Below are 7,625 nucleotides of genomic sequence, written 5' to 3'. Positions count from 1 at the left end.
CGCTCACGTAATCTGACTGACGTTTTTCCTCTTATCACAGCAACTTTCTACATCGTCCATATGCATCTTTAACGAGAATGATGTCGACGGGTATTCAGTTTACAAAGACATCTGAACTCATTATTTTCCTGTCGTGTGCAGAGAAACAATAGGTACTCGGCAACAAATTATCAACAACCATTGCTGACGATTATCATAATATCAGTAATGTGATGACCAGCATCATCACTACTGCTCATAGTGGTGATTCGTCTGAGCTCCAAAAGACATGTAGAGTCACTTATGTTGAAGCATGAATACCAGTAATAAACTGGTCCAATACCGCGAACAGAGGGAGGAGACTGGATAATGAAAGATATGAAAAGGTAGCAAAGTTAAGGTCGTGGAACATGACCCTTTCTACCTATGTCGACATCGAGTAATCTATACGATCAGAAGTTCAATATCCTAATGAAATTGCAGACTGAATGACACAACAATGCTTTACATCAGAGTGAGTAGACAAAATTGAAAGTGAACTCTGAAAAAGACAAAATCAATAAGTGTGGCATCAGGGTGCCAGTTAGACATAGAATAACCTAACTTGACAGAGAACGTAACTGGTTCATAACATTATACTGTGGCCCTTAGTGGCCTTGTATATGCAATACTTTGACATAATTACTTGAGAAAACCAAACAGTAAAATCAAGTATTGTATGGCTCCAGGTGGACTTGAACTTGGAATACATGTAGATCTTAATATCTCAAAAGACTGAGTAAAAAATGTCAAACAGAGGATCGAAGCGGCCTACCTACATACGTAAATGCTAATCTGAATAGCTAAGATGTCCGAGAAATCATCTTTGTGGCTCAAAGTGGCCAAGTTTAACATGAAATAAATGCTGACCTTAATAGATAAAAATGTTACAGAAATCGTCTTTGTGGCTTAAAGTCGCCTGGTTTTACATGTAATAAATGTTTACCTTAATAAGTATAATTGTGATAAACTTCTCTATGGCTCAAAGTGGCCTTGTACATGAAATAAATTCTGATCTTAATAGCTACAAATGTTACACAAATCATATTTGTGGTTCAAATTCGCCTAGTTTTACATGAGATAAGCATCAGAGCTGATGAAGTATCATAAAATATCATTTACCTATAACTTTATGCATAATTCATAATACGAATATACATTCCTGGAAATTGAAATAAGAACACCGTGAATTCGTTGTCCCAGGCAGGGGAAACTTTATTGACACATTCCTGGGGTCAGATACATCACATAATCACACTGACAGAACCACAGGCACATAGACACAGGCAACAGAGCATGCACAATGTCGGTAATAGTACAGTGTATATCCACCTTTCGCAGCAATGCAGGCTGCTATTCTCCCATGGAGACGATCGTAGAGATGCTGGATGTAGTCCTGTGGAACGGCTTGCCGTGCCATTTCCACCTGGCGCCTCAGTTGGACCAGCGTTCGTGCTGGACGTGCAGACCGCGTGAGACGACGCTTCATCCAGTCCCAAACATGCTCAATGGGGGACAGATCCGGAGATCTTGCTGGCCAGGGTAGTTGACTTACACCTTCTAGAGCACGTTGGGTGGCACGGGATACATGCGGACGTGCATTGTCCTGTTGGAACAGCAAGTTCCCTTGCCGGTCTAGGAATGGTAGAACGATGGGTTCGATGACGGTTTGGATGTACCGTGCACTATTCAGTGTCCCCTCGACGATCACCAGTGGTGTACGGCCAGTGTAGGAGATCGCTCCCCACACCATGATGCCGGGTGTTGGCCCTGTGTGCCTCGGTCGTATGCAGTCCTGATTCTGACGCTCACCTGCACGGCGCCAAACACGCATACGACCATCATTGGCACCAAGGCAGAAGCGACTCTCATCGCTGAAGACGACACGTCTCCATTCGTTCCTCCATTCACGCCTGTCGCGACACCACTGGAGGCGGGCTGCACGATGTTGGGGCGTGAGCGGAAGACGGCCTAACGGTGTGCGGGACCGTAGCCCAGCTTCATGGAGACGGTTGCGAATGGTCCTCGCCGATACCCCAGGAGCAACAGTAACCCTAATTTGCTGGGAAGTGGCGGTGCGGTCCCCTACGGCACTGCGTAGGATCCTACGGTCTTGGCGTGCATCCGTGCGTCGCTGCGGCCCGGTCCCAGGTCGACGGGCACGTGCACCTTCCGCCGACCACTGGCGACAACATCGATGTACTGTGGAGACCTCACGCCCCACGTGTTGAGCAATTCGACGGTACGTCCACCCGGCCTCCCGCATGCCCACTATACGCCCTCGCTCAAAGTCCGTCAACTGCGCATACGGTTCACGTCCACGCTGTCGCGGCATGCTACCAGTGTTAACAAATGCTGCGCAGCTAGCGCCATTCGACGGCCAACACCGCGGTTCCTAGTGTGTCCGCTGTGCTGTGCGTGTGATCATTGCTTGTACAGCCCTCTCGCAGTGTCCGGAGCAAGTATGGTGGGTCTGACACACCGGTGTCAATGTGTTCTTTTTTCCATTTCCAGGAGTGTATATCTTGATTTGGTGTTTACAAGAACAAAGTGCATAAATAGTAGTATTGTATAAAAGTATGGCTCTGCATAGCCTGTATGAGTACATAATAGACAAATAGCATCAGAAAATCAAAATAGGTATGGGACTGTATGAGTAAAGATACAATATTTATAGACTTCACAGTACCCTCAGTGCTTCATGAATTTCAATGTACTAAATGATCTATATCTCTAACAATGTTCATATCTACGGGAAGGATATGGAAATGACTGATAAGGGCAGTAAAAAGAACATGATTAACAATCAATCGTCATTCGTCATGAGTCTGGAACTGCTATGACCAAAGCAAAGGAAAGACAGCATAAAGACAGTAGTACTAAAATACATTCAGCCCTTTTGACACTGAATCCTCTGGCTCTGTTCAAAACTTATAACCTTGGTCCCTGTGCACATAACAAATTAAACTGTCTTACCTCTAAAGTAGCAATGGTGGAACGCGATATGTTCTGGTTTCTCAAACAAAAAATAAACGTATACTAGTTACAGTCTCTGCATCGGTTTGCAGTGCTGGCTGTACCAATTTCAAATGTACATAAAGATCTTTTTGTTGATAAATGAAAACATCTAAGAAAACTCCAACTTCTCTGAAAAACATACGACCTGGACAGAGAGGCGGTACAGAGGATGGTGAAATACTAACTCTGACTTTTGAACAAAATTATATTCCAAGTTAAATTTGGCTTTTGAAAAACACTTGACAATTGAAATAACATTATTCAAAAAAATTACATTCCTTTTACTAATTCATTCACAAACAATGAAATGTATACAGCAAGTATTATCTGACCTCACTAAACAAAGAATAAATACGAATCATTAAATTACATATACTTTTCCTAAGAAAGCCTAGGAAAGGGAAATATCTAACTAGCCTTGACATCAAATCTGGGGATACTCAACAACTGACAATTATCAGGTAGCTCATCTATACTAACGCCGTAGCAAAACGAAAGTCACAGTTATGTAACATTTTTACCTTGCTTGCGTGAACACTTCTGCTTCCACGTTTCTATTTCTAATAATACATGTACTCATAATTCCTTCATTATAATCTAATACTTGGTGGCTTCACAGAGCACACCACAAAAACTGCCTACTCTGTCCTCTTTCGCTCACATACCCACTATCGGTCGTGCACAGAGATCCGCTTTATAAAGCCAATCAGAGGCAGTCATCGTTCATAAGGTTTTTATTTTGGTTTACATTAGTATTATCGGCATATTTGATGCCACATACAAGTGTAGCGATGTACACTCCTTTAAATATATATGTGGTGTAATGGTATAAGGCCAGATATTTCTATTTGTCACTGAGGACGGTGAAATGAAAGATATTATTTCAGTATTTTCGTCATTGGCAGAGTAATAACTACAGCCATTACAAGTCGTATGTTTCTCGGAGTGTTAGTATCTCCAAGTACATGTGGCAAGGATGTTTATTCTCCCCTAGGAAGCAGATCACACGTGGACATGTGAACGAAAACGGTTACTCTGTACTGGCGTAGTCCACTTAGTGGTTCAGTACAACCATGCAGAAAACATCAGGTCGTGACGTGATTGTGGATAGTTCAGAGTCCCTGCATGAAACGTCTCGGGGTGACAACTAACATTAGGGGAATAAGTTTTCTTAGAAAAAATATGTTCGCTGACAACATGAGACTTGTCAGTTTGTTATGCCCTGAGATGTGGTGGTGTGGAGGCACTCCACTGCATGCAGTTGCTTTGTGTGTTGCCTATAACCGAGTCATCTGGGTCAAGTGAAAGGGGCTAGGCTGTAATTCGTTGCTTAAATTTCGAAAGTGTACATTCATAGAAGAGTCAAACGGTGTCTTGTGATAAATTTCGAAATATTGGATCTCATACGGAAGCCTAACAACAGCTATTCTTGCAGTGCGCCACTCACGACGTAATAGGAAAGCGGGGAGTGGCAGTGTACCTTTCACCATACACTGTAGGGTGGCTTGTGTAACACAAATGTAAATGAGGACATCTGTAAGCGTTGACGAAATATGGTAGGTATCCATATTACATTCTGTATTCTTATGGTAATGAAGGGAACAGTTGTGTCTATGTTAATTTAGCTCCAAAATAGAACGGAAAATTTGAGAAAGCGGCAGCGAGAGAGAGAGGAAACTTACGAACTGTGAAAGCTAGTAATCCACTGCTGCTCGACGGACTGGCTCGCGCTACTGACCCGCTAACATCAAAAGGAAAAGACAAATATTTACTTTGCGAGTAGAATCACTGGCGTAATGACAAGGCAAATGGGCCCCGAGGAAGGATCGCGAGGTTCCGTGCGGCGGCGGGGTTTTCCAGAGGAAACCAGTCGTTTGGCGGTATTAAAGTTCGATGGGCGGGTCCTGGGAGCAGGCAGGCAGCAGGCAGCAGAGCTCTGAATAATGCAGACACGCCGCTCCTGGCCGCCAGCTCGCGTACTCGATGGCCGCGGCGCGACGTGGCACGCGACGGCCCAGCCTGACACGTGGGGCCGCCGAGGGAGCGCAGTGGCCAAGGCACCGCGGTCCGTGAGCCCAGGGACGCGAAACCTCCACACATCTCCTGTCCTGAAGGCATTATCACCCACGGTCGTACCTCGAGATGTTGTCGTGTAGAAACGCAGTGTGAGCAAAAGGTGGTACGAAGTCTGGTTATTATCACGCATAACATATACTGAGGTCCCAGAATGAGATTTTCACTTTGCAGCGGAGTGTACGCTGATATGAAACTTCCTCGCAGATTAAAACTGTGTGCCGGACCGAGGCTCGAACTCGGGACCTTTGCCTTGAGCGGGCAAGTGCTCTACCAACTGAGCTACCCAAGCACGACTGACGCCCCGTCGTCACAGCTTTACTTTTGCCAGTACCTCTTCTCCTACCGTCCAAACTGTACAGAAGCTCTCCTGGGAACCTTTCTTTCAGGAGTGCTAGTTCTGCAAGGTTCTCTTCTGTTTGCCACGCAGCAATGCGTCGATAAATAGTTTAGACAAGAAGAGAATAGAAGCTTTCGAAATGTGGTGCTACAGAAGAATGGTAATGGTTAGATGGGTAGATCACGTAACTAATGAGGAGGTAATGAACAGAATTGGGGAGAACAGAAATCTGTGGCACAACTTTACTAGAAGAGGGGAATCTGTTGGTACGACACGTTCTGAGGCATCCAGGAATCATCAATTTAGTATTGGAAGGAAGCTCGGAGGGTAAATATCGTAGAGGGAGACCAAGGCATGAATACACTAGACAGATTCAGAAGAATCTAGGTTACAGTAGTTACTCGGAGCTGAAGAAGCTTGCACAGTATAGAGTAGCACGGAGAGCTGAATCAAACCAGTCTCTGGACTGAAGATCACAAGAACAACGTGCCTGACACTACTGAATGTCTGCAACATCGCATTGCTGAGGCTGTAAATTCGATAACGAGAGGCCAGCCGCTTTGCGTGTGGCAGTAAATGAGCCATCGTTTTGACATTTGCCGTGTGATTCATGGCGCTCAGATTAAATGCATAAAAATTTGATCTTTTCTCTTTCCAGGAACTTTGAATTGTGTTTCTATTTCCTGTAGTTTCAAACAATTCGTCTTTCTCCTGTCTTTTACTACTAAGTTCTACAGTAACTCTTTCTTGTATTTCTTCTCACACAAAAGCATTACAATTCCCTCGGGTTATTACATTTTTGTCTTCATTTACATACTGAATAACTCATTAAATATCCTCATATACTTTGTCTCTTCATCCCCTGTTTGCGACGCCGGTATGTGTACCTGAACTACCGTTGTCGGCGTTTGGTCTGATAAGAACGATCAAATCACTGAATTGTTCACAATAACCCAATATTTGTCGTACCTTCCTACTCATAACGAATCATACTCACGTTATACCAATTTCTGCTACTGTTGATATGACCAAATATTAGTCTGACCAGAAATATTTTTCTTATCTCCATTTTACTTTACTGAAACCCGCTATATCTAGATTGAGCCTCTGCATTTCTCTTTTCAGATTTACTAGCTTCCCTGCCACATATTAAGCTCCGACATTTACGCTCCGGCTTTAGAAAATCATCTTCTTGTTGTTTATTCCACCTTCCCCCTGATCAGCTCCCCTGGCAATCCCGTCCCGGAGATTCGAATAGGAATCTTTTGCCAAGTGACAGATCGTCATGATACTTTTTGAGTTTCGGGTCACATGTCCTGTGGATACACCTTATGTGCCTTTAAAGCAGCGGTCTCCATTCCCTTCTTCATGTTCAAGCCGTTGATAATTGCTGATATTTTCTTCTCTTAGAGACGGTTTCCTACACAAAGAACAAGAGTGTGCCATGAACCTCTGTCCGTTCCTCTGCCTTTTTCTGACAAGCCCGTTCGCCAAAGTCCTCGGCCACCATTGCCTATAGATTTTATTTGAAAATTTAGCAATACGTAGGTACGAAGAAGTGACTCTTGACGTTTTGACTACGTGTTAAAGAAAGTACCCCTAGATCACAGGTTCCATCGTAACTTTCACTGCAAAATAGGGAAAAGAGAGTGACGGATATGAAGTGAGAATTTGGGGTGGCAATAATTATAGTAAATGCGAATTTCCTTGCAACGAGACTTTTCATGAAATTAGAACCTCCAACTTTTTCTCCGCACGTCAAAATACACTCCTGGAAATGGAAAAAAGAACACATTGACACCGGTGTGTCAGACCCACCATACTTGCTCCGGACACTGCGAGAGGGCTGTACAAGCAATGATCACACGCACGGCACAGCGGACACACCAGGAACCGCGGTGTTGGCCGTCGAATGGCGCTAGCTGCGCAGCATTTGTGCACCGCCGCCGTCAGTGTCAGCCAGTTTGCCGTGGCATACGGAGCTCCATCGCAGTCTTTAACACTGGTAGCATGCCGCGACAGCGTGGACGTGAACCGTATGTGCAATTGACGGGCTTTGAGCGAGGGCGTATAGTGGGCATGCGGGAGGCCGGGTGGACGTACCGCCGAATTGCTCAACACATGGGGCGTGAGGTCTCCACAGTACATCGATGTTGTCGCCAGTGGTCGGCGGAAG

General features: G+C 44.7%; 1 non-coding gene across 1 annotated transcript; it reads right to left on the bottom strand.

Moving 5' to 3' along the window:
- Nucleotides 1–5,327: 5,327 nt before the first annotated feature.
- Nucleotides 5,328–5,402, bottom strand: Trnae-cuc. The gene has a single exon. It is a non-coding gene; the product is annotated as a tRNA-Glu (tRNA).
- Between the last annotated feature and the right edge of the window lie 2,223 nt (nt 5,403–7,625).

This window comes from Schistocerca piceifrons, chromosome 4, assembly GCF_021461385.2.
Source record: "Schistocerca piceifrons isolate TAMUIC-IGC-003096 chromosome 4, iqSchPice1.1, whole genome shotgun sequence".
Taxonomy (NCBI): Eukaryota; Metazoa; Arthropoda; class Insecta; order Orthoptera; family Acrididae; genus Schistocerca; species Schistocerca piceifrons.
Note: the sequence above shows the minus strand (reverse complement) of the source record. Positions and strands in the feature narration are given on the sequence as shown.